We start from the raw sequence: 19,428 nt of genomic DNA, 5'->3' as shown, positions 1-19,428 counted from the left end.
TCCCGAACCACCGTTCATGGAGTCACTTGGCTGCCCCGCATTATCAAGCATATCAGAGCCCCAAACTTCCCTTGAAGGAGTGAGGTTGAACGCAAGGATGACTCATCGTTCACTGCCAAGCAACACACATCCCGAATCACCGGGCATGGAGTCACTTGGCTGCCCCGCATTATCAAGCATTACAGAGCACCACACTGCCGTGAAGGAGTGAGGTTGAATGCAAGACTGACTCATCAACTCGTTCATTGCCAAGCAACACACATCTTGATTCACCGGGCATGGAGTCACTTGGCTGCCCCACATTATCAAGCATATCAGAGCCCCACACTTCCCTTGAAGGAGTGAGGTTGAACGCAAGGATGACTCATCGTTCACTGCCAAGCAACACACATCCCGAATCACCAGGTATGGAGTTACAAGGCTTCCCCACATTATCAAGCATATCAGAGCCCCACACTTCCCTTGAAGGAGTGAGGTTGAATACAAGACTGACTCATCAACTCGTTCACTGCCAAGCAACACACATCCCGAATCACCGTGCATGGAGTCACTTGGCTGCCCCACATTATCAAGCATATCAGAGCCCCACACTTCCCTTGAAGGAGTGAGGTTGCACGAAAGAATGACTCATCGTTCACTGTCAAGCAACACACATCCCGAAACACCGGGTATACAGTTACAAGACTTCCTAGCATTATTAAGAATTACAGAGCCCCACACTTCCCTTGAAGGAGTGAGGTTGAATGCAAGGCTGACTCATTGACTCGTTCAATGCCAAGCAACACACATCCCGAATCACCGGGCATGGAGTCACTTGGCTGCGCCGCACTATCAAGCATATTAGGGCAAGGATGCAAGGATGACTCATCGTTCACTGCCAAGCAACACACATCCCGAATCACCGAGCATGGAGTCACTTGGCTGCCCCGCATTATCAAGCATTACAGAGCACCATACTGCAGTGAAGGAGTGAGGTTGAATGCAAGACTGACTCATCGACTCGTTCATTGCCAAGCAACACACATCCCGAATCACCGGGCATGGGGTCACTTGGCTGCCCTGCATTATCAAGCATGTCAGAGCCCCACACTTGCCTTGAAGGAGTGAGGTTGAACGCAAGAATGACTCATCGTTCACTGCCAGGCAATACACTTCCCAAATCACCATGTATGGAGTTACAAGACTTCCCCACATTATCAAGCATATCAGAGCCCCACACTTTCCGTGAAGAAGTGAGGTTGAATGCAAGACTGACTCATCGACTCGTTCACTGCCAAGCAACACGCATCCCGAATCCGTCAGGCGAAATTACTGGTCAGTCGGCGTCACGCATTTTTCACAAAAATTTGCGTTTCACCTGCTGGGAGAGTATGCGTGTACTCGAGTCTCATCCTGAGCACGTTTTTTTCTTCTTCTTTTCAGCTCCAGTATAGCTGTATTTTTCATTGCAAAGCCGTCCTCGATTGTTGTGTTCGTTGTTCAAACGAAGTGGACATTCAATCATGAAGGCAGAGGACATAGGAGCCTGATTGGAGTTTCTCGTGGCATAGGACGGCCACACAGAGACACTTTGGGATTTTCTGAATATAAAATACCGTACGCACGATGCTGAGATCAATTTGTGCGATATCAAATTGTTTGTGATCTACCAAATCGAGCAGAACGGGATCCAAACACAAGCTTACCGACGGTTAGGCTGCCGACCTGACTGGACAAATGATCCCTGGCTTCACCAGACGCCAGACGTCGGACACCATGTCCTTTGCCGCGACGTCCATCTCCAAAAAGAACTCCATCTTCGTCGTGAAAAGGCTTGAAATACTCAATATTCAACCGAGATTCGCGGTCTCACCCTTTCTCAGATCGAATCATTTTTTGTTGTAGCAGTTGCAGGGCAGATCCCTGCCACTACTTCAACAGAAGATGGCTCCAAAGCATGCCTGGAACAAGCCATATCGAGGTTGCAAGCCACCCCTCTCAGCACTTTTTTTGAAGAAATTCGAAATTTCAATGGTGGAAGATATACTATGAAGAGAATTTCAAAAAGTATATTTCGCGGAGCGATCGCTCAACCTACGTCATTCAAACTTTGCAGGATGGTTCAGACGTACATGCTAGGCATGGAACCACAGAAGATGATATCATAGCTGACACACAGAGTCACACACACAGCAGATTCGTGTGCACAGATACTAAATTAGTGGACGTCGTCATCTTCTTCCCGCTGATCTCAAATGTACGATGACGTGCTATTTCGCCTGACGCACCGGGCATGGAGTCACTTGGCTGCCCCACATTATCAAGCATATCAGAGCCCCACACTTCCCTTGAAGGAGTGAGGTTGAATGCAAGAGTGACTCATCGTTCACTGCCAAGCAATACACATCCCGAATCACTATGTATGGAGTTACAAGACTTCCCCACATTTTCAAGCATATCAGAGCCCCACACTTTCCGTGAAGAAGTGAGGTTGAATGCAAGACTGACTCATCGACTCGTTCACTGCCAAGCAACACACATCCCGAATCACCGGGCATGGAGTCACTTGGCTGCCCCACATTATCAAGCATATCAGAGCCCCACACTTCCCTTGAAGGAGTGAGGTTGAACGCAAGAGTGACTCATCGTTCACTGCCAAGCAATACACATCCCGAATCACCATGTATGGAGTTACAAGACTTCCCCACATAATCAAGCATATCAGAGCCCCACACTTCCCTTGAAGGAGTGAGGTTGAATGCAAGACTGACTCATCGACTCGTTCACTGCCAAGCAACACACATCCAGAATCACCGGGCATTGAGTCACTTGGCTGCCCCGCATTATCAAGCATATCAGATCCCCACACTTCCCTTGAAGGAGTGAGGTTGAACGCAAGAGTGACTCATAGGTCACTGCCAAGCAACACACGTCCTGAATCAGCATGTATGGAGTTACAAGGCTTCCCCGTATTATCAAGCATAACAGAGCACCAGACTCCCGTGAAGGAGTGAGGTTGAATGCAAGACTGACTGATCAACTCGTTCACTGCCAAGCAACACCCATCGCAAGTAAACGGGCGTGGAATCATTTGGCTGCCCCACATTATCAAACATATCAAATTCCCACACTTCCCTTGAAGGAGTGAGGTTGAATGCAAGACTGACTGATCGACTCGTTCAATGCAAGACTAAATTATCGTTCAATTCGCAGTAACGAACACCCCGAATTACCAGGTTTGTAGTTACTAGGCATGCTCCATCGTTTACAAGGTACTAGGTCAAGAACGTTTAGAATACGGGAACAAATATTTCCATGATTTCCAATATGGGCGACTTACCTTTTTTTGCGCTCCACATTTTGTTATCGGTTGATGTCTTCACTTCATCCTTCTCTTCCAAATTTTTTCACGGGCTAATGGGGTTCCGTTTTCCGTGAAGGATTTCTTTCGACAGTCCTAGTGTCGGTATTGGTGAACTAATCAAATTCTACGATCCATTCAAGCGGCAGCTAGCTGTCGCATGGAAGCAGGCTCTCACTTTGACACAAAAAAAAGAGGACAGTTTGTTTGAAGCAAACCCAGGCGCTAGGACAGACGCCGGAGATGCAGTTCTCATGATTGTGAGACGCATGCGTGCTGAGTCGGTGTTGTACCATTATTTTCCCCGCCGCGCGTAAACCAGTTGAAACCAGTGCAACACATGCAGGGAGCGGTTGTAGCTGCATGGTGAACTAACTAATAGTAATACTTACTAATACTAAATACTAATACTACTTACTAATAGTAATACTTACTATGATTGTTACGTACATATTATGTAAACCTAATAATTATGGAACTGGATGGAACTGGTTAGAACCTGATGAAACAACATTAATTTTTTCAGCGGTTGGAACTGGATGAAACCGGTTGGAACTGGATGAAACCGGTTGGAACTGGATGTAACTCTGGGTCCGGAACTTACTTACTTGACCTGGCCTGGAGTGCTGGACTCAGTTCTCTTCGCGCTCCGCTTGCATGGTTACCATGGTTACGCTGGCCTAAATCATGCAGTTTTCTGTTTTGCCAGCACTGGCAGCAGTAATCTACTGAGTACTGGCAGTTGACTACGACTACGATTAGGGGCGCGTTCGAGGAGTTTCGTTTTTCTGAAGAGGTGTCTGAAGAGGTGGCCTCTTCAGAAAAACGAAGCTCCTCGAAACTCCTCGAAACTCCACAACCTCATCCGATGGGAGAGGTGGATTAGTTTCGAAGAGTTTGGAATAGGTAGCTACGTCACGTAGTTCGTGGAGATGGTAGATCTGATCGGACGTCATCATCGCCATGACTATTCCACTGAAAAACTCTAAAATGATAGAAATCGTTCTAATGCAGTAAGGCCACTAAGGGGGATACATCAACTAATCTTTTTATAAAATTTGTTTGAACAGTTGATGAAGACGCGCACTAGATCTACTATTACGTGTACATGTAGGTGGAATCCTGATAATTCGAACCTCAAAATGCTAGGAAAAAAACTTCTAATTACCCGGACATTCTAATTATCGAAATATGAACCCACAACACGTGTACATGTATGTCAAAATGCTCTCGTGGTCATGTACTATATCATATATAATGTAGTACTACTACTAGTACTAGTAGTAGTGCAGTCATCTACCAGATCTACCGGTATCCTTCTACACTGACTACACTACACTCTACAGTCTACAGTACAGACAGCGTGTGCACTTAGCGGGCACAGTCTGTGTGACCATGGTGACACCTAGCCATCACTACACAGTCAGTAGATCTACACTACACAGACAGTGACCGTGACCATGGTGACAGAGTCAGTAGATCTACACACTACAGTCTGTAGTACAGACTGTCTGTACTGTAGTGTAGATCTACACTACACTACAGACTACAGACAGTCTAGAACAGACGGGTGCGCGACGTATGCAAAAACTGTCATGTAAGTGTAAGCTGCAAGCCTACATGTGGCCTTGTGGGGGCATGAATCGCTAGCCTGGTTCTGGCCCTGGGATCTGGCCTTCGCTTCCAGGAGCGGAAGTCTAAACTCAAAGTCCTAGATCCTACCGTGTTGCAGACAGTAAGAGTTAGTTAGTACAGTGCAGTGTGACTAAACTCTAAAGTAAAGCCTGAATGAACCAAGCCCAACACTGCACCAGGTCACGCCGGTGACCTGGTGACCTCGCAGCTAGCTGCACTTAGCTGAGCGGGACATGCGGAAGCGTAGATCTGCGCACTGCCTGACACACACTGACAGACACTGAGACAGTCTGTAATCATGGTACCGCGTACCGGTATGCTACATGCAGTAGTACAATGCTTTAGCTCTGCGGCCAGTCACACACACTGTGACACAGGTCTGCACAGCGAGCACAGCTAGCTACGCCGAGCTAGCAGCAAAGAAGTAAGTGACAATCTAAACTAAAGAGTAAAGTCTAGAGAGCACGTATCGGAGCTGAGGTCCGTGCCTGACGTATGGAATCGAGCATGAGTACGAGGACGAAAGTGCGGAATCGGAGCCCGACGCGCGCTAGCGCGGAGGGCTCCGATTCTAGCACTTGAGTCCGAGTACGAATGCTTTGATACCATTTCTGACATGCATTGCACGAACTACTTCGTACTACTACTAGTACTACTACATGTAGTACTTCACACATACCTAGTACCTACTCAAGGCACGCACACTAGACCAGACAAGGAACACAACTAGTCGCCAGTTTAGTACTTCAGACATGTTACATAATGACTAATGTACACAGTCACAACACAGAGATAAAACAAGGGCGGTCTAGTCAGCTAAAAACCAGGTCAGTTCAGCTTCTCTTCTTCGCAGTGACTAAAAAAAAAAGCGGCCTCTGATGGCTGAATCGGAGCACGCCTAGGCGTGCTCCGATTCAATCGGAGCACGCCTGGGCGTGCTCCGATTGGAAAATCGGAGACCTGCAAGCGCTCACAGGTCTTCAGTGGCTGATTCAAAGCACGGCAAGTCGCGCTAGGATTCGCTGTTGCCATGTCGATTGTCATGTGACATGTCAGAAGTATGGAATCGAGCATGAGTACGAGGACGAAAGTGCGGAATCGGAGCCCGACGCGCGCTAGCGCGGAGGGCTCCGATTCTAGCACTTGAGTCCGAGTACGAATGCTTTGATACCATTTCTGACATGCATTCACGCCTAGGCGTGCTCCGATTCAATCGGAGCACGCCTGGGCGTGCTCCGATTGGAAAATCGGAGACCTGCAAGCGCTCACAGGTCTTCAGTGGCTGATTCAAAGCACGGCAAGTCGCGCTAGGATTCGCTGTTGCCATGTCGATTGTCATGTGACATGTCAGAATTAGATTTAGAAGTAAGTTAGATCCACGGACTCTACACAGACTCAGTGACTGAGCCATGGCCCGGGTGACCGGTGCAGGTGCAGAAAATCTCTCACACTTGTCACAGACTAGTAGATCTACTACTACTACGACTAGTACTACAGTACAGTGACAGTATGGCGGTGGGAGTAGAGGCTTGTCGTTGTGCCTCCTGCCTTCGACCAGACTATGTCATCTTGAGTATTTACACTGCAAGAGTTTCCTCGGCGAAGCAAGCTAGAATTTATTTGCACAATCTTACTATTTGCCTCTAAGTAACTAGAACATAGTGGTCAGAACAGGCCGGTTATTGGCAAGCGTGGCGGATAGTCCGTAAGTAGCGTACTTATGAAGGGATGCAGCAGTTCGCTATTTCTACCTTCAAATGCTACATCTGTGGAAGAGGATAATGTTTCTAGCGCGCTCACGGACGTATTCAGCCATGGACTTGGGAGGAAGGTAAGGTTGAAAATAGCCGTACAAATGCAGAACTAATTACATGGACATGAATGCTGGAAATTTATCACTGAATGTTCGTATTTTCTACTCACACGCACACGAACCCTTCGAAGACTGTATATTCATGCACTCGAGTACTCATACACTCGAATCATCACACAAACTGTGGGGCTTGATCTGTCTTACAACGTTCTTGCAAGACGATACAACAACAGCTCCTGTTCTCTACAAATCCTTACACGCACACTAAAGCACTATCAACTAAAACCAGCTAATTTATGCACAGAACATATCCTGAAAAGCAGCGAAACAAAGGAAGCCAAAGCAGCAGGCATGGAAAGATCCCGTACGCACTATGAACTCTTGCACTCTAGATATGTGCAGCGTACGATACTAGTTCAGCGGCTACTAACACTAGCATGACAGACATGAATGAAACCGCAACCAAGTGAGCGTGACACAGATTACGAAGGTAATGAAAAGAACCAGACTGTCATCGCACAACCGCCTATTGTCGGCTCACACACAGAAACCAGATAATCTAGCAATATATGAAATGCGACGGAACATAATCCCCCTCTCACACGAAGGGTATAAGACTGAGTGTGATACCAAACAGTAACGATAGAACATGAAAAGACAAAGAACTAAAAGGAAATATGCAGGTCCATTCTATGCTGCTACTGTCACTACGGTGGGCTAAGGCACTGAATTCCTCAGCCACTATCTGCACACAATGGAACAAGCTGGTGAACACTCCGGCGCTTGATCTTGTCGGCGATCTTCACGTCCACTACCCTTACATGACCATCGGCTCCTGGATGGGTTCCTACGACTCTGCCTAGTGGCCACTGGCCACGTGTCACATCCGGACTTGGGCACAGCACCAAGTCGCCTTTCTGCAGCTCTCTTCTCTCTGCTCTCCATTTCTTCCTGAGGTTCAATAGCGGAACCAGTTCCTTCATCCAGCGGGTCCATACATGACACACATGCTGCTGTACTACTTGCCAACGCTTCCGCGGGTGGACGCCGTCAGAGGCATTCACTTCCATCTCCAAATCAAGTGGTTGCACTATGCGGCCAACGTGGAAATGATTCGGGGTCAGCACATCGGCATCCTGCGGGTCAGTGCTGAGCTGTGTGAGAGGACGGGAATTCAGGATATTCTCAACCTCGGTGAAGGCAGTGACGAGCTCCTCATCAGTCAAGCTGGCCTTGCCCAGCACATGAGTGAGTGCACGCTTTGCTGCTTTCACTACTGCTTCGAAGATACCGCCAAAGTGGGGAGAACGTGGTGGATTGAAACGCCATTTGATACCATCATCGGCGGACCGACGTTCTACCTTCTGCCTATCAATCTGCTCGGCAGCTTCACGAAGCTCTCTCTCAGCGGCAACGAAATTGGTGCCGTTGTCGGATATCATGACGGATGGATTTCCCCGACGCTTTACGAATCTAGAGAACGCCATCAAGAAGCTGTCTGCGTTCAACGATGTCGCCATCTCTAGGTGACAGGCCCGGGTCTCCACACAAGTGAAGACGCACAGATAGCGTTTCTGCTGTGCCCGACTGCGGCCTTGTTTCGTGAGAAATGGGCCCGCGAAGTCGACTCCACAATTGCTGAAGGGTTTGAACGACTGAGTTGTTCGTACACTGGGCACAGGTCCCATCAGCTGTTCTGCTGGATTAGCATTCATCCGCTGGCACCTCACACAGCTTCGGCGTGCGCGTTTTACAGCTGCAAGGCCGTTCACGATCCAGAACCTCTGCCTGAGATTCGCCAGTAGGTGTTGGGACCCTGCAGAATGGTGGCATTGTTGATCCTCTTGCATGATCAACAGCTGTGTCACCCGATAGTTTGGTGGCAGCAACATGGGCTGCTGTAGACCACGGCAGAGATGTGCCGATTCCTTTAGTCGTCCACTCAGTGTCAGTATAGGAACACCTTCAATTGTGAGCAACACCGGATTCAGCCGTTGTAGCGGGTCGGATGCCGGCAGAGTCTTTCCAAGTGCAATTCGCTGGATTGTGCCTCCATAGGTGTCGACTTGAGCCGCTCTAACCCAGTGTAGTTCCGCATTCTGCAGTTCTTGCGGCGACAACTCCTCCGTAGCGTGTTGTTCTGTGGAGTTGCTGGCTGCACTCTTTGCAGACGTCCCGTCAGTCTGTTGCAATGGTACCACTACCGCGCTGGTGGGAACCGCTCGCTCCCTCGTGATCCTTGCTCTCAGGTTGCCTAGGAATCGCAAGCACCATGCCGTGATGCGTACTAGCCGCGACCAGGACGAGTACGTAGATGGGCTTAGCCTGATCTGTTCATGTTCGACGGCGAACGTGATGGCTGGCTTCTTCTTCAGTTGTCCGGGGAGCTGAGCTGGCACAGTGAGGTTGGTTTTCGGCCATTCTGCCGGTGCCGACTGCAGAAACTGGGGTCCTCTCCACCAGGTATCGTTCTGTATGAAGTCGGCTGCGCGCTCGCCACGGGTGCCGAGGTCGGCTGGATTGACTTTGCCTGGCACATGGCGCCATTGATCGGCTGTAGTACTCTTCTGGATCTCAACAATACGAGTGGCAATGTCGCTCCGGAAGTTCTTGGCGTTGCTGCGCAGCCAGTATAGAACGTTGGTTGAGTCAGTCCAGTATACATGCTTCTCTACTGGTATGTCTAGCGCTCGAGCTACGACTTGACTCGCACGTACTCCCAGGGCTGCGCCACGAAGTTCGAGCTTCGGGATGGTGGTTGGCTTGATTGGCGCGGTCTTGGCTTTGGCGAATGCGAGCGTGACTTTCACGAAGCCATCAGGGTACTCGCAGCGCACGTATACTGCTGTAGCGACTGCATGCGATGACGCATCGGTGAAGACGTGCACTGAGAGTGCCGCGGACTCTGGAGGACGATGTGCATCCTTGAAACATCGATCTGCCTTGATCTCTGCCAGCAATGGTAATTCCGCAAACCACCGCTGCCACTTAGAGCTCTGTTCATCAGACAGTGCGGCGTCCCAATCCTTCTGCTGCGTACATAGCTCTTGGAACATCAGCCGTGCACGGATAGTGAAGGGTGACAGCTGACCTCGTGGATCATAGATGGTAGCCATCTTGGACAACAGTGATCGTTTCGTGAGTTGCTGCGGTGATGTTGCTTTGTAAACGAAGGTGAACACATCATCTCTCGCATTCCAAGCTACGCCGAGTGTCTTGACTGGATTGGAGATGGTCGGGTTGTCGTTGCTACTGAGATGCAGTAGCGAATCTGTAGCACGGTCAGCCTTGGGTATAGCCTCCAGCACTTGGCGGTCGTTGCTCCGCCATTGGCGCAGGTGGAATGAACCATGTTGCAGGAGGGACTGGACTTCCCGCTGAGTGGTGATAGCGCTATCAGTTGTAGGACAGGACTTGAGCAGGTCGTCCACGTACAGAGACCGGTCGATAGCACTACGAGCCATGTCACTGTAGTTAGAGCCAAATCTGCTTCCAACCTCCTTGACGGCACGGCAGGCTAGATATGGCGACGCCTTGAGGCCAAATACCAATCGGTTGAATTCAAACGCTTCCATGGTAGATTGTGGGGACTCTCGCCACAAGAATCTCACATACCGCCTATCTGCGGGTTTGAGGCCGACTTGCAGGAACATCTCAGCGATGTCGCCGACGAGTGCAACAGGTTCCTGACAGAATCCTAGCAGGACCTCCACCAGGTCTTGCTGTAGTTTCGGCCCAGCATACATATGGTCATTCAGTGACTGGCCGTCGTGGGTGGCTGCAGCGTCAAAGACCATATGCACTTTCGTTGTCTCCTTGTCCTGCCGCACTATTGGAAAATGGGGCAAGAACCACTGGTCTGGCTCGGTGAGAACGTCGGCATCGCACCTCGTGATGTAACCCTTCTCTAGATGTTGAGCTACAAGCTGACGGTACTGGTCGTATACTGGTGGGCGCCGAGCTAGCGAGCGCTCCAGGTTGAATAAGCGGCTCTTGGCTGTCGCGATGTTGCTTGTCAGTTGCGGCCGACCACCGTCACTCGTCCATGGGATGCCAGTGACGATCCGAGTACCATCGTGAGTAGTCATCTCACGTACCAGACGGTCGGCTTCGATTTCTGCCTGGGTGAGGGTAGACTGTGTCACAGTCCCAACATCGTCCCACAACCAGAACTTCTCCACAATAGCGTCCAATCGCTGCTGTGGTGTCATGTCATCTGCTGGCGTGACGGCTGTGGTCATCGAGCACTGTGAGGGCGTCACTACTGGTCCAAAGCACACCCAGCCCAATGGTAGGCGACGAGCGATTGGGTCACCATCATTGCCAACGACTTCTTCCAGTGTAGTATGTGCTCCCGGCACATTCAGGCCTACTAGTAGCTCCGGAGTGCGGGTGTTGGTTGGTGGTAATGGAATATCTCTCAGGTGCTCATAACAGCATTTGATCTTGTCCCAGTTGACCGGTGCTGTGTGGGTGGTAATCTGTGGCTGGGTCCACACCTCGAGGTCCGCACTGTAGTTGCCATCCACACTTCTCATAGTGACCTCAACACACTGGTGTTGTCCTGTCACTGTCTTACCGCCCAGAACAGTTGTCTGGAGCGACTGGGGCTTGCCGACTATGCCAAGCTTACTCGCAGCGTCATCCGTCAGAAAGCTGGTAGTAGAGGCTGGGTCCAGCAATGCGGTGACGCGCTGTTGGCGACCCTCATACTCCAGCACTACTGGCACAGTCATGAAGGCAATCTGATCTCCCATCGATGCACTGGTTTGATGGTTGGTCGCTGCCTGGGGCTGTGTTCCGTCAGTGTTCGAGCTCTCTCGTGCTCCACTCGTTCCGTCAGTCGTCGAGCCCCCTCGTGCTCCACTAGTCCGCTGGGTACGCTCTTGGTGGAGCAGAGTGTGGTGCCTGGCTGGACAACGTTCGCATCCTCCCGACTGACACGCTGCCCTCCAGTGCCCGGACCTCAGGCAGCAGGTGCATAGCTTCCATTCGTATACTAATTCCCGGTGCTGTTTCACTGGCAGTGCCTTGAAGCTTCGGCACCAGGTGATGCAGTGGCTGCCGTTGCAATTCCGGCAGGACCGAACTGGTTTGTCTCGCCTGGCCTCGTTTGCAGATGAGCTGGCGGCGTGCAGTGCTGTCTGCCCGCGAGGCTTGTACGTTGTCGTTGGTTGTGCAAGGCTCTTGGCTGGCGCCACCAGCGCTGCAGCCTCAGCTCGCTCTCCCAGCCAGGACGAGAACGTGTCGAGTCCGAGCTGATCGGTCGTCAACCCTTGCGTCTTTAGATACTCTCCCCATTGCATCCGTTGAGCTGGTGGTAACTTCGTGACCAACTCGTTGTGCAATGCAGGGTTGGTCAGGTGGCCCTGGCTGTTGAGCAGCTTCATTGTCAGCACGATGTTGTTGATGGCCGTTGCCAGTCCGATCAAGCTGTCGGGGTCGTCTGCCCTCACGGGTTTGAGTGATTTGGCTTGCTCGATCAGCTCAGTGACGACGAGCTCCGGTCTGCCAAACCGTTGCTCGAGCGTCTGCACGGCCTGCTCCACATTGTCGGGCACGGAGAGCATCAGCTGTACCGCATCCCGTGCTTTGCCCTTCAGGCACGCTTGCAGGCGTTGAACGTTCTCGGCATTGCTGAATCCGCACTGCTTGGTGCTGCTCCTGTATGTGCTGATGAACGTTGGCCATTCCTCAGGTCTCCCAGAGAACGTGGGCAGCTTGGTGTTGATGGAGCTGTGTCGGGATGCTAGCTGGTGTAGGCCAGTGTCAGAGTCAGGAGTAGTACTGTGGCTGGTGGTGGTGTTGTTGCCACTACTCCGTAGTGCTGCTGTCAAAGCACCCATAAACTCCTGTGCCATGTTGGCGATGCCTATGGTGCCCTGGCCAGTACACTGGTCTGAGTCAGCATTGCCAGCTGTACTGCTACAATCATTACTAGAGTCACTGCTGGCTGGCACGGGCACTTGACTGCTGGCCTCATCTCTGACCACTCGACTGTGACTGCCACTCATCTGACAGGCAGACAGCCCGTGCGTTACACACTTGGCACCATCACGACTGTCTGTACTATTCACGGATTGAGGAGAATTCACACGTGATGCAACTACAGCTGTGGACTCGTCACATACCTTGCTGTGTGCATGCTGCACGCGCCGCTCCATCTCCGCGAGTTCGTGCCGCGCTTGCTCCAGCTCCGCGAGTTCGTGCCGCGCTTGCTCCAGCTCACTGTACATGCCCTTCTCCTTTTCGTAGCTGGTTTGCAACAGGTCTCGATTCTCCCGCTGTGCGACCCTAAGCTTGCTTTCGGCGACCTCCAGCTTCTGGACGATCGATTGAGCACGGTCTTTCACCCTTCTCGACTCCTTTCGGCACTCGTTCAACTGCTCGCCGAGGTAGCCGATTTCCTGCTGGTACCTGAGTTCCTTCAGCTGGAACTCGCGTCGGAGGTGACTTTCGGCGTCCGACTCTATCTCCTGGACGTGTCCTGCTACGTCCCCGACATCTCCTGCAACCAGTCCGACGACTACTGCGTCCGGTTGAGAGTTGTCGTGTGGCTCTCCTTGTGGTGCCTCGTCGCCTGCATCAAGCACTTCTGCGGCCTCCGCAAACACTTGTTGTTGCATCCCGAGAGACGGGGACCTCCCTGTCCCGGAGCCTGGCGAACGAACACTACTTGTCCTTACAAGAGTTTCCGCTGCCAATTCAGATTCTCGCAGTTCCAACTGCGCCTTTGCGACTCGAATCTCAGCTTCCAACACTGCTCGTCGCGAGCTACCACTGTGCTGGGCTGATGATGTCCGCGATCGAGCACTCACAGCTCGACTTCCATTGCCGGACGTCGGTACTGCTCCTTGCTGGTCACGATTACCTTCGACAGCTTCGGTCTCGAAACCCCATCGCTGAGGAGGTACACCTATCGAGGAACGGCTGCTCCTACGCATACCAGGATCCGACTCCATGCCACGATCCGGCTCGAAGGACCAGATATGTTCGTATTTTCTACTCACACGCACACGAACCCTTCGAAGACTGTATATTCATGCACTCGAGTACTCATACACTCGAATCATCACACAAACTGTGGGGCTTGATCTGTCTTACAACGTTCTTGCAAGACGATACAACAACAGCTCCTGTTCTCTACAAATCCTTACACACACACTAAAGCACTATCAACTAAAACCAGGTAATTTATGCACAGAACATATCCTGAAAAGCAGCGAAACAAAGGAAGCCAAAGCAGCAGGCATGGAAAGATCCCGTACGCACTATGAACTCTTGCACTCTAGATATGTGCAGCGTACGATACTAGTTCAGCGGCTACTAACACTAGCATGACAGACATGAATGAAACCGCAACCAAGTGAGCGTGACACAGATTACGAAGGTAATGAAAAGAACCAGACTGTCATCGCACAACCGCCTATTGTCGGCTCACACACAGAAACCAGATAGTTTAGCAATATATGAAATGCGACGGAACACTGAATAAAAATCATGGTCAAGCTACAGTCGTCGCCAAAAAAATCCGGCCAGTGCTATGCTGGCTGTAGATGGTGACTTGCTAGAGCTCGCGTCGCTATAAATTTCTATCCGTATTGTGTGTGGATCATTCTTGTCTGATCCTGCTCCGGCAGTTGGCAAGTCTCAGACTCTTTTGGCTCTGCCAAGATCCTGCTCCGGCAGTTGACACGTCTCTGGTAGATTCTGCTCCGGCAGTGTCTATGCACGTGTGTGTGTGTGTGTGTGTGTGTGTGTGTGTGTGTGTGTGAACGACACAAATGTTCTGCTGATCGCCAGCTGCCTGTAGCGGAACAGCCGAACGCACGTCAATGCCATGCCTGCCTTCGGTGGTTCCGAAGTGCCGGTGGACTTGCTGTGCACAAGTGCACGACAACCGCCACGGCATCACCGCCCACACCCCAGCGCATACCAATCACCAGTCATCCGTGGTGCAACCAGCACTGCGCTACCTGTGATCGTTGTTTTAAATCGTGCCCACGTGTCACTTCCAACGTACCTCTGTATAACACGACCCAGCTGTGATGTGAGTGATCGCATCGATTTGATTTTTGGTTTGCTAATAGGCCGCTGGCACCCGCATTCAGTGACGTCGGAAATTTGGCACTGCTGTGAATAGTTACGTCACAAAATGAAGAATCACGGGCTAAAGGGCCCATAACTTTGAAATAGTATATTTTCAGCATTCAGCAGCCCTGAGCGAGTTTTTTTTATTGAAATGTGGAATTTTTTCTTGGTGCACTTCCCTATGTCCAGCTATACAACAAGATCAGGGTGGCGATGGTCAGTTCTTGAGCTTCGAACGGGCAGAAAGGTGAGAAATTGTCGCTTTTTGACCATTTGCGCCCACGTGTCACTTTCAACGTACCTCTCTATAACATGACCCAGCTGTAATATGAGTGGTCGCATTGATTTGATTTTTGGTTTGCTGGTGGGCCGCTGGCACCCGCATTCAGTGACGCCGAAAATGTGGCACTGCTGTGAATAGTTTAGTCGCAAAGTGAAGAATCACTGGCAAAAAGGCCCAAAACTGGGACATAGGTTATTTTCAACATTCAGCAGCCCTGGCCGAGTTGTTTATTGAAATGTAGTATTTTTTCTTGGTGCACTTCCCTATGTCCAGCTATACGACAAGATCAGGGTGGTGATGGTCAGTTCTTGAGTTTCGAACGGGCAGAAAGGTGAGAAATTGTCACTTTTTGACCATTTGTGCCCACGTGTCACTTTCAATGTAGTATGTAGCTCTCTATAACATGACCCAGCTGTAATTTTTTTCCCCATCGCATTGATTTGATTTTTGGTTTGCTTGTAGGGCGCCATCACCCACATTCAGGTTAATTTTCCGCTTTCAGCAGCCCTGGGCGAGTTCTTTAGAGAAATGTGGCTCTTTTTCTTTGTGCACTTGTCTATCTCCAGCTATACAACGGGGTGAGGATAGTCCTTGTCAGTTTCTGAGCTGCGACCCGGCAGAAAGGTGAGAAAGTGTCAGATTTTGACCATTTGTGCTTACCTTTCAATTTCAATTTCAACGTACCTCTCTATAACATGACCCAGCTGTAATGTCAGTGGTCGTATTGATTTGATTTTTGGTTTGCTTGTAGGGCGCTGGCACTCACATTCAGTGACCTAGAAAATTTGGCACTGCTGTGAATAGTTTAGTCGCAAAGTGAAGATTCATGTTTTTCAGCTTTCAGCAGCCCTGGGCGAGTGCTTTAGAGAAATGCGGCTCTTTTTCCTGGTGCGCTTGCCTATGTCCAGCTATACAACGAGATGAGGCGGGTCATTGTCTGTTTCTGAGCTGCATACCATTACACTCAAGTGAGAAGATATATGAAGATATGCAAATGATATACATGTACTGCTAGTAGTCATGACCTTGCCACTCTCCGTGACATCACAAGATATCCCGGGAAGTGATAGTGATGTCATGGATGTGTGTATAGTATTGTATACAACACAATCCCATATCATGGTGAATGATCTCAGTGTGTGGTATCCGCACATGCTGGTCAGGAACTGAGAATATAGTATGTCAGTATTGATGCAATGCAATTGGAACTTGACTTGATATTGCATGCGAGTTATCTTCAATTCTACTCTTGATATCCAGCACAGTGTTAAGAAAAATGAACGTGTTTGTCCCATGCAGGGAGTAACACAATCGTTCACTATTTTCTGTCTTGATAACAATTAAAATATCCATCATTCTTAGATTCAAGCCTGGCTATTTATGAGAACACAGTTTGTCCCGACTGAGTACAGTGCGGATCGGCTATAGGGTTGTCGGCTATAGTAATATACCTCTTATAGTGATCGTATTCTCAAATTCATTTTCGTAAACCACCCCTTAATATACATATCGGATCGGCTATAGTAATAATCGGCTATAGTAATATATCGGCTATAATGATACGATTTCTTTGTCAAAATGATCTTATTGCATATATTTTTCATCGGCTATAGTGATGATCATAAAAAAATTATACATGGCGAGATCTGATCGCGGCAGCCAGGAAGCGCTGGTACGACTATGATATCCCTCGGAGGAAATGCGAAATGGTTGGCGTTGGCTGTGCTTGTTGTTCTTCCGGGGCATCCTCGAGCGAGATCGGTGGCAGTAATGAGTACCAGCGCTGAAGCCCTACCGTGGTCGACGCCGAGATGTTGGAGAAGGCATTCAGGTAACAGCGAAGACGATCAGGGACGCGGGGAAGCTTCTCCGTGACATACGACATCACGCGTCGATCGACCTGCCACTTGAAACGATTTCAGCGGCGATGAGTCGAGCGATGGCGACCCAAACTGAGATTCTACTCCCACTAATTGATCCTGTAGATATTCTTGATAATATCAACAATATCTACAGGATCAATTAGTGGGATTGAATGTGTTGAATTAAGTGATTCTCTTCCAAAGGAACACATAATTATTTGTTGAGCACAGCAACTCCTTGAACACTTATGTCAAAAAGTCACGAAGTTTTTCTTTCCGCAGGAAGTAGCTCTGCACTGCGCGCATTGCACAGTCACATGCACAGCACGCTTCTGCACGCTGCACTGATACGAATGACACCATACACGCATTTGTCAGGCATACCTAAGTATGCATATCGCCTATAGTAATATATCGCCTATAGTGATATTTTCACGAAAATCAAACACCAACGCTATAGCCGATCTGTACTGTACATGTATCATATCCGTGCTATTTTTTTCACCTTCTCCTTTTCATTCCCTTAATTAAATACATGTAGGTCGATATTAGATGAGGTATTCAGCATGCTGCCAGTTTGGAGAGAAATTCAGTACTACATTAATCTAACTAAGTCTTAATATCTCACACACTCACATTTGGCATTTGCTTGGACTTCCGTACACTGTTCATTCGTATTATCATTATTGTTTGCATCCTCATATTGATGCTGGATGCTAAGTCCTGAGCTCCGCTTTTGCTGCATGGCTTTGACGAGAGGAGCCATAGGAGTAAACTCATCCACATAGTTCACTGATTACCTGTGTGTTAGAGTGGATTCACCTTTCTTATCCTGGGCTTTTCTGTGTGTGTGTGTGTGTGTGTGTGTGTGTGTGTGTGTGTGTGTGTGTGTGTGTGTGTGTGCGTGTGTGTATGTGTGTGCAGCCCTGCAAGCTGTTGAATGGTGCAATCCCAGCACAAGCTGCTCTGGCTTCTGCTGTAGCATCGCTATCATCGCCTCCGGCGATGGGCGTCAAATGGTCCAATGGTGTGTATGTGTGTATGTGTGTGCACATTCTTGGGTGTGTGCGTGCATCCATCCACACATGCATGTGCATGTGACTTGGTAGGTTGTGAAGACTATACAAATTAATGACTCACACTGCACTGGAAGTGCCAAGTGGAGGAAGGGTGTTTGCTTGGGGGGGGGGGGGCATCTGTGCACCTGTTGGGTCGTATCACCACATGCACAGAGTGCTACAAGCCTACAATCGCTACATGGCATTCCGCATGCTTTCGCTAGGCACACACGTAGCCTGGGCTATGCTATCTCAGGTGTTACTGGACCAGCAGCTAGCTGCACGCTGTAACCCCCCCCCCCCTCAATGTACTGACACTGTACTGGACTCATGCATAGCTAGCTGCGCTCGTTGGTCTTTCCTTCACTGCTTCAGTGCTTCACTGCAGGTCAGACCCCAGACCCAGTCACCAGGTCACCATTACCATTGCCACTGGCCACGGCGATCACTGCACTGCGGAACCGTGCAGGAGATCACCGATAGTAAAACAATGTCATGGTAAAATGGACGTACATGACTTGTTACCTGTCAGTGGTAGATCTATATGGTGGCCAAACTCACTTCCGGTCTTTGCAGAACTCAGTTGTCTACCGGATGCCATGGGCAGCAACGGCCCTCTACAAACGAGTGGCCTCTCTGTTGGCGGCGGAAAGAGGGGAGCAGTACTCGCATGTGATGGCTTGCATCAGGTGCAGGATCGCTTTTTCCCTCTTGCGGTCCTGCATCATGTGCCTCCGAGGGTGCAGAAGGCTCTCTAGTCAGTCTGCCTTGGCTGTGGGTGATACCTCTGCTGCTCTGGCAGTGGTAGAGGCCCGGGTACCGGCTTAGCGTGCACCAACGGTAACAGTGACTGGAATATTGACTTGAAGTTGTTACTTGCTGCTGTTTACCTAATTAGGTAAACAGCAGCAAGTAACCTACTTAGCTAAGTAGGTATATACATTATTATGCTGTTTTTTTTGCGTGTTTTTTCCTTCTTTTTTTCTTTCTAGAACTTTGAGTTGAAGTTTTTGGAACACTTGGGAAAAAATATTCATTTTGTTTATTTTGCCCGTAAAAGAGGCTGTGATCTACACTACATTGTATTGTAGATCGCTGCGAGTAGAACTACCAATGCCTGGAGAAGATCCACATCTACATGATCTGGCCACGCGCACTGACCTCGCAGCATTCACAGTACAGAGTCAGTGGCACTGGCAGCAAGGAAACACACTGGCGCGCAAAACCTTCCCGTGCAGCTGCATCATGCATGATCATGATGATGGTATTCCCGCGTTGCACAGCTAGCTAGCCTACACTACACAGTCTACCGTACAGTCAGGATAATTATGCAGATCGTCCGTATT

General features: G+C 49.7%; 1 long non-coding RNA gene across 1 annotated transcript; it reads left to right on the top strand.

Moving 5' to 3' along the window:
* The first annotated feature begins 6,511 nt into the window (after nucleotides 1–6,511).
* Nucleotides 6,512–17,811, top strand: LOC135813625 (uncharacterized). The gene is made up of 5 exons (XR_010553052.1): nucleotides 6,512–6,806; nucleotides 15,069–15,126; nucleotides 15,436–15,493; nucleotides 15,729–15,786; nucleotides 16,071–17,811. It is a non-coding gene; the product is annotated as an uncharacterized LOC135813625 (long non-coding RNA).
* Nucleotides 17,812–19,428: the final 1,617 nt, after the last annotated feature.

The sequence above is a fragment of the Sycon ciliatum genome, chromosome 4 (assembly GCF_964019385.1).
Source record: "Sycon ciliatum chromosome 4, ocSycCili1.1, whole genome shotgun sequence".
In the NCBI taxonomy this organism is placed as follows: Eukaryota; Metazoa; Porifera; class Calcarea; order Leucosolenida; family Sycettidae; genus Sycon; species Sycon ciliatum.
This window is presented reverse-complemented; position numbering and strand designations above follow the sequence as displayed.